Genomic DNA, 12,217 nt, shown 5'->3' with positions numbered 1-12,217 from the left:
AGGCTAAAGGTTTGTCAGTTTTGATTGTTTGCAAAAAAACCACTTTTTATTCCATTGATCTTTTGTATCATGTTCTTTGTTTCAATTTTACTTACTTCTGCTTTGATCTTTATTTATTTATTATTTGATCTGCTAATTTTGGGTTTGGTTTGTTCATGCTGTTCTAGAAGATAAATTTTTATGTTGTTTATAATTTGTCTACTTTTTGGAGGTATGTGCTTATAACTATAAACTTCCCTTTTACTATTGTTTTCACTGTATCCCCTGGGATCTGGGATATTTTGGGTATATTTTGCTTTGATTATCATTTGTTTCAATTTCAATTTCCTTCTTAATTTTTTCATTGACTTACTGGTAATTCAGGAGCATATGGTTTAATTTCCATGTGTTTGTATAGGTTCCACTATTCCTCTTATTATTGAGTTCTAGTTTTAGTCCATTGTGGTCAGAGAAGATACTTGATATTATTTCAATTTTTAAAAATTTTTAAGACTTTTTTGTGACCTAACATATGGTATCACTTTAAGAATTACTCATGTGCTGAGGAGAAGAATGTGTATTCTGCAACCATTGGATGAAATTTTCTGTAAACACTGGTTATGCCTTGGCTTGGTGCAGTGGCTCACGCCTGTAATCCCAGCACTTTGGGAGGCCAAGGCAGGTGGATCACGAGATCAGGAGATCAAGACCATCCTGGCTAACATGGTGAAACTCTGTCTCTACTAAAGATACAAAAAAATTAGCCAGGCGTGGTGGTGGGCGCCTGTAGTCCCAGCCACTCAGGAGGCTGAGGCAGGAGAATGGTGTGAACCCGGGAGGCAGAGCTTGCAGTGAGCCAAGATCACACCACTGTACTCCAGCCTGGGCAACAGAGCAAGACTCTGTCTCAAAAAAATATATATATATATTATGTCCATTTGGTCTATAGCGCAGATTAAGTCCAATGTTTCTTTCTTACTGTTATGTCTGGATAATATGTCCAGTGCTGAAAATGGGGTGTTGAAATCTCCAACTATTATTGCATTGGGATCTATCTTTCTGTTTAGCTCTGATAATATTTACTTTGTATACTGGGTGCTCCAGTTTTGAGTGCATATATATTTACAGTTATATCCTCTTGCTGAATTGACCCCTTAATCATTATATAATGACCTTCTTTGTCTCCTTTTAAAGTTTTTTCTTACAATCTATTTTTCTGTATTTTTCTGACATACATATAGTTATTCCTGCTATTTTTTGCTTTCCTTTTTTTTTTTTTTTTTTTTTTTTTGTGATGGAGTTTCGCTCTCTCACCCAGGCTGGAGTGCAGTGGCGCAATCTCGGCTCACTGCAAGCTCTGCCTCCCTGGTTCATGCCATTCTCCTGCCTCAGCCTCCCGAGTAGCTGGGACCACAGGCGCCCGCCACCATGCCTGGCTAATTTTTTGTATTTTTAGTAGAGAGACAGGGTTTCACCATGTTACCCAGGATGGTCTCAATCTCCTGACCTTGTGATCCACCTGCCTCAGCCTCCCAAAGTGCTGGGATTACGGGTGTGAGCCACCGTGCCAGGCCCTGCTTTCCATTTTTATGCAATATCTTTTTCCATCTCTTCATATTTTCAGTCTGTACTTATCTTGATAGGTGTAGTGTTTCTTGTAAACACTAGATTGTTGGGTCTCACTTTTTTGTCCATTCAGCCACTTTATGTTTTTGGATTGGAGAGTTTAGTCCATTTAAATTCAGTGTAATTATTGATAATTAAGGAATTACTCTTGTCATTTTCTTATTTGTTTTCTGGTCTTCTCTTCTATCCTTCCTTCTTATCTTCATTATACTTAAGGTGATTTTCTTTGGTGGTATATTAACTTCTAGCTTTTGATTTTCTGTCTATTCATTGTATATTTTTAGATTTGAGATTACCATGAGGCTTGCAAATCATATCTCATATCCATTTTTTTAACTGATGACAACTTGATACCAATTACTTAAACAAACAAAACCAAAGCAAAGAGAAAACGAATAAAACCCCTATACCTTAACTTTGTCCCCTGCTTTTTAACTTCTTGTTTCTTCTGTTTATATCTGTTTGTACTGTCTATATCTTGAAAAGTTATTGTAACTATTATTTTTTATAATTTTGTCTTTTAGTTTTTCTAATTAAGATATGGGTAGTTTATATGCCACACTTAACAGTACACTGTACCAATGAGTTTTTTACCTTTAGATAATTTCTTATTGCTCATTAATGTCCTTTTCTTTCAGATTGAAGGACTCCCTTTAGCATTTCTTGTTACACAGGTCTGGTATTAATAAAATCCCTTAGCTTTTGTTTGATCTGAGAAAGTGTTTATTTCTCCTTCATATTTGAGGAATATTTTCACCAGATACACTGTTCTTAGATCATTTTTTTTCCTTCAGCACTTTAGGTCATGCCAGTGGTTTATACTATTAGTATAATGTATATTTTTTATCATATACTTCAAAATATGTTGTTATAATTAATTAAGTCTACTTATAACCTATGATTAAATACAAATTAATTATATTATAATTATATATTTTATATTAAATTACTTGATTCAGAATTAATAATAAAATAAAATTAATTAATTAATTATAAAAGTTCACCAAGTCAAAAAAGCTTTATCTCTTCCATTCAAAGCATCTCCTCTTCTCAAGCTCAGGTTTCACCCAAAGTGGGTAAGGAGGATGTGGTGATATTTTTCTCCCTTTATTGCTTCACCCTATTTTTGCAGGATTCTCTAGGATTAAATCAAGGAAAGAGGCAATTAGAAAAATTAAGGAAAATAAGTTTCCCATTGACCTGTGCCATTGTAATGTCATCATCAGTACCTTCTGTCTATCTGTCACTCAAGGTCTGTTTTTTTTTCCCATAAGACAGATATGGGAAGTTTTTGTGGGGTTGGAGGGGAACGGGAGGATATGGCCTACAGGATCTTATAAACTGTATTTTCTTGATGATGGTGATGTACTTTGCACTTCCTACTATTGGTCATTCAACCTAAAGTTTCTATTTATTAAAAATGTCTATTGTTTGCCTGAACAGCCATTTTCTTGTGAACATTTCTTTAAATATGGTTTAAATCTGTCCCATCCACCTGACTCGCAAAAAATTAACTCAACTTCATTACTCCAAAAAGTAGACAGCCAGCTTGCCAACTTCTGAACTCTGTATTTGCCCTGCTCTCTTGCTCTCATGTTTTTTTTTCCTTTCTTAATAATAGCTTATAAGAGAAGCAGTCTCCAATTCTATGTTCACATATATCTCCAAACTCCACAGGATCCATAGTCACCTCTTTCAAGAGCTCCTTACTACTATGATGGCAATGATTCCTCATTATGTCATAGTTCAGCATACAGCCCAGACCGCCATGTCAGCCTCTCTTTTTGACAAATGCTTGTTATGAAGAGGGAGAAATTATTTTCTTTTCTTTAATTTTCAACATGGAAGAGAGGGGAAGTTTTGACCTTCTTCTCTTGTGGCTGCAATTCATAACTGAGTCTTTTCTTTTTCAATGAATCATCCTACTAAATACTATTTAACAGTATTTAATCTATTCAATATAGTATATTAATTACTATATATATACTAGACTAATATGGTAATTAGTATAGTATCTATTAAATAGTCTGGCATTATGTTATGAAACTTATGGTTGCAGAATATTATCTAGCATATTTCTGATATATGGAGATAATTATTGGCTATTTTTCTTAAATTTAAGGCCTCAGGGAAATTCTGAAACAGTATTCTGTTACATCAAATTGGAGCTCAGAGGAGTTTTGTTTAAACGTTCAGACCATATGGAGAATGAATATAAGGGCATATTAAGGGCCAAAATAACCTACAAAAATAATGGTTTTCCTATAGGAAAAAGAAGAATCATAAAAACACCATGAGGAGTTCTAGCATTTATAGTTCTGGTGAGGGAGAAGAAAGAGATTTGGAAGGAGACCAAACATGACTACAGTTATAAGAAAGCACTCAGGAGAGTGTAATATCTTGAAAACTCTAATACTAAGGGCTCTCAGTTGAAGACAAGTAAATTTTCTCTAGTTAGTTTAAGCCAAAAGATATTTATTTAAAAACATTATGTAGTTTACAGTGTCTTTGGGAAGATAACAGAATTGAGCTTGGTTGTGTAACATCCCTAAAGAAATTAGCCAGATAAAATGCCCAGACTCATCCTGAAATACTATAGCTGCCACCTCACTAAACTTGGCATCTATGACATTAGGGTATGGAAAGTAAGAACTTCATTTCATTCATTCAGAAGAATCAGATAGGTCTGCCACCATACTTGCTTATGTACCCAATATTCCTGCCTCACTACCTGACTTTAAAAACCTAGAAGTCATTGGTAAAATGAAAAGCTATTTCATTATATTTGTGGGAGTATAAGCTTCCCTGCGGCTTGTCAAGAAGTAAATGGGGTATGGGATTTTGTACAGAGTATGTATAAAACTCTTGAAAACTTTAACACTAAAGGAAAGTAGAAAACTTGGATAGTAACGGGAAGCAAGTATTTACCAAACAATGATTTTCTTTCATTGTTTTGCTTTTAGAATGACAGACATTAACATACATTTCTGTGCTGATTAAAATATTTTAAAGGATAGAGAGACTAATAGATATTAATAAATTTAAGATTCGACTGTGCACGGTGGCTCACACCGGTAATCCCAGCATTTTGGGAGGCCAAGGCGAGCGGATCACTTGAGGTAGGCATTTCGAGCCCAACTTGACCAACATGGAGAAACCCCATTTCTACTACTAATAAAAAATTAGCCAGGCATGGTGGCACATGCCTGTAGTCCCAGCTACTCGGGAGGCTGAGGCAGGAGAATTTCTTGAACCCAGGAGGCAGATGTTGCAGTGAGCCAAGATTGTTCCACTGCATTCCAGCCTGGGTGACAGAGCAAGACTACATCTCAAAACAAACAAACAAAAACCAGTTAAGATTCAAAAACACTGGCCGGGCGCGGTGCCTCATGCCTGTAATCCCAGCACTTTGGGAGACCGAGACAGGCGGATCACGAGGTCAGCAGATTGAGACCATCCTGGCTAACATGGTGAAACCCCGTCTCTCTACTAAAAATACAAAAAATTAGCCAGGCATGGTGGCAGACGCCTGTGGTCCCAGCTACTCGGGAGGCTGAGGCAGGAAAATGGCATGAACCGGGGAGGGAGAGCTTGCAGTGAGCCGAGATCATGCCACTGCACTCCAGCCTGGGTGACAGAGTGAGACTCTGTCTCAAAAAAAAAAAAAAAAAAAATTAAAAAATATTTAAAAAGGCAAGAGGGAATGAGATAAAGAGTGTAGATTGAGCAAGTGGTCTTTGATTGAAGAAATACATCCTTAGATATGAAAGGAGGATGTGTTAGTCCATTCTCACACTGTTATAAAGAATTACCTGATACTGGGCAATATGTGAAGAAAGGAGGTAAAATTGACTCAAAGTTCCACAGGCTATACAGGAAGCATGGCTGAGAGGCCTCAGGAAACTTACAATCAGGGCAGAAGGCAAAGTGGAAGAAAGCATATCTTACTATGGCAGAGCAGGAGAGACAGAGAGTGAAGGAGGAAGTGCTACACACTTTTAAACCATCAGATCTCCTGATAATTCACTCACTGTCATAAGAACAGCAAGGGGGAAATCCACCCCCATGATTCAATCACCTCCCACCAGGCCTTCCCCCAACACTGGAAATTAAAATTCACCATGAGATTTGGGTGGGAATACAGAGCCAAACCATATCAGATGGATAAAGGTAAAGATTGGCAAAGTCAATACTTTAATTAAGAAAGGAAAGCTAATGATGTGTCTGTCATATATTTTAATCTAATCAAAATATACATTAATGTCATCATTTGATATAAAGATGGAGAGTAGAAATTGGGAGAGTCTGGTAGGAAATGTAAATTTTCTTAAGAAACATGGCACTGGGATTGCCAAGTTGTGTTGAGTGTTTGTTTGAAACATGGAATTATAATTTTAAAGTAAATCCAGTCTGCCAGTTTATGTTATTAGGTTGTGGTCAAAATGATGAATCGCAGATTAATGTGGATAAAATGAAAAGTGAAGATAGGCATTTCTTGATAGATATAAATCAATAACATAATGTGAAGGTCATTACATGTTCAAAAATATTTAAGTGGAGTTACTTGAGTAAGTAGAGAGAAAAGACAGGGAATTATGGTGCCAGAATAGAAGGCATACATTCAATAATTTGACAATACTTAGAATTTGGTGCTAATAAATCCTAAAAAGTGTCATTGGAATTGACTATGACATACGATGTTTGGGGAAGAGGAGGAGAGAAGGTCATTGATGATTAATGATAAAGAGGTGAATAACCTGAGACCAGAGTATTGGTGAGATCATTTACAAAGATGTTGCTGTGGTTTGAAGGTTTGTCTCTGCCAAACCTCATGTTCAAATTTTATATCTACTGTTGGAGGTGAGACTTAATGGGAGCTGTCTGGGTCATGGAGGTGGATCCCTCCTGAGTATAGTAATGCCTTCCATGGGGGGTATTGAGTGAGTTCTACTATATTCATTCCTGCCAAGAGCTGGTTGTTACAAAGCCTGATATATTGCTCTTCCCTCTCTCTCACTTTCTCTCCATGTGATCTGTGTACAAGCCAGCTCCCCTTCATGTTTCCCAATGAGTGGATGAAGCCTGAGGCCCTCACCAGATCCAGATACCCAATCTGGAACTTTTTAGCCATCAGAATCATGAACAAAATAAGCCCTTCTTTAGAAAGTACTCAGCCTCAGGTATTCCCTTATAGCAATACAAAATCAATTGAGACAGATAACTATGGCTCCACTGATAATTACAGGAGCTCAAAGAGAAAGAAAAACTATGAACCAGTTTGAACCATTTTAAAAACTGAAGTTTATTTGAATCGGTAGGGTTACTCACTGAAGCTAAAGGATGAGACCAGGAAGTCTGTAGAGAAGGAAGGGAGAAGCTGGGTATCTCTGATTGTTGCAAATATCAGGCAAGTAGGATTTTTTCAAGGGGGTAGAAAGTTGGTGTTCTAAAATTTAAGTGGTGAACAATATATATAATTGCCCTATCAATTTATGTAAAAAATTAGCCAGCACTTCAGGTGCCAGTAGAGAAAGCAGTGCTGTCTGACAGCAGCTGCATTTCAGTAAAAGAGACGATATAAATATTTGAGAAGCAGTTGCAATGTAGGAAAATTGTATCATCACCTTTTAGGGAATCCAGAGGACACAATGGAAGGGCTTTGAAGAAAGGGAATGTGTGGGGGAATTATTTGAATTATTTGGTCACATTAAGAGGAAAGAATGGGAGTAAATGTCTGAAAGACAGTTGAATGTAGGAGAGGCTTACCCTTCTAGCAATGATTTGAGTAAGCATATCTGGGAGGTATGGTAGTCTGAATTGTGATAGGCTTTTAGAAGGTACCTGTATCAGTCTGAGTTCTATCTTGCACACAGCAGGATAGAATTTGATGTGAAAGATAACTTTTATAAGGAATTCTTTGTGAAAGATAAATGTAGGCAAGCAATTAGTAGTCAGAGAGAAACTTCAGGCCTCAATGCAGGGCTGAAACCTGTTAAAGAAATGATGGAAAGAGAGAAGTTTATATAGAAGGAGCCTCAGAGTATAGTCTAGCTCTGAGAACATTTGGGGCATAATGATAGGGAACACTCAAACAAAGATTTCCCAAGTCCTTTGCTAAGCAAAAACAGTAAAGTTCTAGACCCTGCTAATGATTAGTTAATGGCTGAGGAACATGACCTCAGTGTTTGAGAAATACTTGTCTCAGCCTGCAGGCTGATTCCTTACAGAAAGATCTCATGAAGAGATTTGAGTAGCATATCTTTGTGACTGTCACAAGTAAAGAATTCAGTTCTAGACTAACAGAAGGAATAACTCAATTTTAAGGAAGCTTCCTTTGAAGACGTTCCCTGAGATGGTACATTTCTCCCCCAGAATTAGTTATATCATAAAGTTTAAAAAATGTTTATTAGATTCACATCTTAGTAAAGAAGACATAAAAGAGTATTAAAATAAATTAACATAATTATACAATGTGGTAAAATCCATCAATTGTCCTTATGATGTCTTTGAAAAAGAGGTGAAAGGAAGTGACTTTGTTGTAGTATAAATTGATGAATTTTCAACTTTTTGAATGGCCTTGCCAAAAAATTATTCAATTATTGATCAATGTTAGTACACTGGCAACTTTAAAGTGACATCTCTAGAACTTGTCCTTAAAAATATCTCATTCAACTTTTTTTTTGTAATCAATGATTTAAAATGTCAATGAGAAACATCAGCAGGTAGTAAGAAGCTGATGGGAGAAATTGACTGTTTGGGTTTCAACACATGAAAGAATCAGAATCCAAAATTATCTTAAGTATCTACTATGTCAAACTACAAAAAATTAAATAGGAAAAGATTTATCTCACAATTTCAACATTGTAAATGTAAGATGATGAGAATCACATTCTGTGTTGCTATGCCCAGAAAAAAACCTGGCAGTACTGCACTGATATTTGGAATGTTACATTTAAAAAAGGATCATTGACAATTCAAGAGCTTTCACAGGATAAAGACAGGGCAGGCAGGTGATTTAAAGCTGTGTCACATACTTAACGCCCATCAATAATGGTTGGCATCCCACTGGTCTTAGAATTAAATTCTAAATTGTGAGCATGTGCCACAATGCCTTCTCTCTGGTTTTCAAGCACAACAAGCACCTTTGTGTCTCAGAAAATTTAAACTTGCTCCTTTCTCTCCCTGAACGTTCCATCCCTTCTCACCCTATAATCAGTTCAAGCAGCCACCTCAATGTTTCTGAAGAGATGCAAAGGAGGATCTAAGTGTAACCTAACCCAGATTTGGCTGCTCGCCACTTGAAAGCCAAGCACAAGAGATGAGAGTTGGTGGAAGGAAAAGCAGGTTTATTCCTCAAACCATGAAAATGCCGGACTAGTGTACTAACATAGCTTCTTAAGTCAGTACAAATTTCAGGCTCGTTTTTTTGTTAAAGGGAGGGGAAGAGAAAGAGGTTGTAATCAAGAGGTGATCAATGACCACACACATCTGAGCACCCGTGAGGATCTGAGATTAGGAACTTCTTTGTCCTTGGTCAGGTTACAACGCTCCTGTAAATCTTTAAAAAAAAAAGTGAGTTGCTTGCATACTTTCTCTTTAATCCTAGAGTTTACATTAAAAACTACATGACTGCTGTTTTTGCATGTTATCTCAGTGTTCTGAAATTATACTAGCCTATGTGCAGGAATGGGCAAGGGACCCTTAAAAATGGAGTTAGTTATGCTCGTTCCTTTGCAAGTTCACTTTTACAATTCCCCACTGTCCAAAGGCTCATTTCACTATTTTGTGGTACCTTGGAAATGGGATGTCGTCTTTCATCTGCCTACTTCCTGCTTCAAAAAATCAATAGGGGGCACCTGTAGAATGAAATCAAGGACCTGAATACCAACTGGATGCCAGATTCTTGTTTTTTTCTAAATGTTTATGAAGACTCAATTTCCAAGTCAAAAAGGATGTAGGGCCACATCTATGGGATGAGTGGTCTTGCAAGAAGCAAACACGAACAGAAGTTAGTATAGTGCCCTGTGTCTTAACATATTTGGCAATTGTTAACTTTCTTAACACCTCAGTTGGTTTTCCCACCAGGGTAGAATCCTGGAATGACCTACCATATAATATTTCAAAGAGACTCAATTTGAGCCTATTTTGGAGAGCTATTCTAATACACAACAGAGCAACTGGAAACACCTTGTCCCAAGTCAGATTAGTTTCTTGACATATTTTGACAATATCTTTTTTTTTAGGACATGACTTACCAGTTTTTTTCATCAATTGTGTTCTCCAAAATGACAATCTAAAGATTGTGGAAAGAAGTAAGTCACAGTTTTCCCTGGCATTCCTGTATCTATTATAGTCTTTATCAAATAAGGGTATAGGCAGGCATTAACTACAGAATACATAGCACCTATGTCAATAAGAAAGTCAATAAGTTTGTTTCCCCCGATATGGTTTGGCTGTGTCCCCACTCAAATCTCACCTTGAATTATAGTAATCCCCACATGTCAAGGGTGGGGCCAGGTGGAGATAATTGAATCATAGAAGCAGTTCCCCCATGCTGTTCTCATGGTAGTGAATAAGTCTCATGAGATTTGATGGTTTTATAAATGTGAGTTCCCCTGCACATGCCTACTACCATGTAAGATGTGCCTTTGCTTCTCCTTTGCCTTCTGCCATGATTCTGAGGCCTCCCTAGCCATGTGGAACTTTGAGTCCATTAAATCCCTTTCCTGTATAAATTATCCAGTCTCAGGTATGTCTTTATTAGGAGCATCAGAACAGACTAATACAGTAAGTTAATAGAGTAGAGTGGAATGCTGCTATAAGGACACCCTTGTGAAAGAGAATTTTAAACTGGGCAATGGGCAGAGGTTGGAACAGTTTGAAGGGTTCAGAAGAAGATAGGAAGATGTGGGAAAGTTTGAAACTTCCTAGAGACTTGTTGAATGGTTTTGACTAAAATACTGATAGCAATATGGGCAAAAAAATCCAGGCTGAGGTAGTCTCAGAAGGAGATGAGGAACTTGTTGGGAACTGGAGTAAAGGTAACTCTTCAATGTTTTATTAAAGAAACTGGCAGCATTTTGCCCCTGCCCCAGAGATTTATGGAACTTTGAACTTGAGGGAGATAATTTAGGGCATCTGGCAGAAGAAATTTCTAAGCAGCAAAGCATTCAAGAGGTGACTTAGGTGCTGTTAAGAGCATTCAGTTTTATGTATTCACAAAGATATGCTTGGGAATTGGAACTTATGTTTAAAAGGGAAGCAGAGCATAAAAGTTCAGAAAAATTTGTAGCCTGGTGATGTGATAGAAAAGAAAAACCCACTTTCTGAGGAGAAATTCAAGCTGGCTATAGAAATTTGCATAAATAGTGACAAGCAAACTGTTAATCTCCAAGACAATGGGGAAAATGTCTCTGGGTCATGTCGGAGCTCTTCATGGCAGTCTCTCCCATCACAGGCCTGGAGACCTAGGAGAAAAAAATGATTTTGTGGACTGGGTCCAGGGCCTTGCTGCTTTGTGCCTTCTTGGGACTTGGTGCCCTGTATGTCAGGGGTGGTTAAAAGGGGCCATTGTAGACCTCAGGCTATTGCTTCAGAGGATGTAAGCCCCAAGCCTTGGAGGCTTACACAGGTGCTGGGCCTGCAGTTCAGGTGCACAGAAGTCAAGATTTGAGGTTTGGGAACCTCTGCCTAGATTTCAGAGGATGTACAGAAACACCTGGATGCCAAGGCAGAAGTCTGCTGCAGGGGTTGAGCCCTCATGGAGAACCTCTGCTAGGGCAGTGCAGAAGGAAATGTGGGTTCAGAGCCCCCACATATAGTCCCCACTGGGGCACTGCCTAGTGGAGCGGTGAGAAGAGGGCCACCATCTTCCAGACCCCAGAATTATGGATCCACTGACAGCTTGCACTGTGCACCCGGAAAAGCCACAGATGCTCAACACCAGCCCACGAAAGCATCTGAGAGGGTGGCCGTACCTTGTAAAGGCCACCCAAGTGGAGATGCCCAAGGCTATGGGAGCCCCCCTCTTGCATCAGAATGACCTGGATATGAGACATGGAGTCAAAGGAAATAATTTTAGAGCTTCAAGAGTTGACTGCCCTGGGCGGACGTGGTGGCTCACGCCTGCAATCCCAGCACTTTGCGAGGCCGAGGCAGGCAGATCACAAGGTCAGGAGATCAAGACCATCCTGGCTAACATGGTGAAACCCGATCTCTACTAAAAATACAAAAAATTAGCCAGGCGCGGTGGCAGGCACCTGTAGTCCCAGCTACTCAGGAGGCTGAGGCAGGAGAATGGAGTGAACCCAGGAGATGGAGCTTGCCGTGAGTCAAGATGGTACCACTGCACTCCAGCCTGGGTGGCAGAGTGAGACTCCATCTAAAAAAAAAAAAAAAAGATTTGACTGCCCCATTGGATTGCAGACTTGCATGGGGCCTTTAGTTTCTTTGTTTTGGCCAATTTATCCCATTTGGAATGGGTGTATTTACCCAATTCCTGTATCCCCATTGTATCTAGGAAGTGAATAACTTGCTTTTGATTTTACAGGCTCATAGGCTGAATGGACTTTCATTGTCTCAGATGAGACTTCAGACTGTTAATGCTGGAATG

Source organism: Gorilla gorilla, chromosome 9 (assembly GCF_029281585.2).
Source record: "Gorilla gorilla gorilla isolate KB3781 chromosome 9, NHGRI_mGorGor1-v2.1_pri, whole genome shotgun sequence".
NCBI classification, from domain to species: domain Eukaryota; kingdom Metazoa; phylum Chordata; class Mammalia; order Primates; family Hominidae; genus Gorilla; species Gorilla gorilla.
This window is presented reverse-complemented; position numbering follows the sequence as displayed.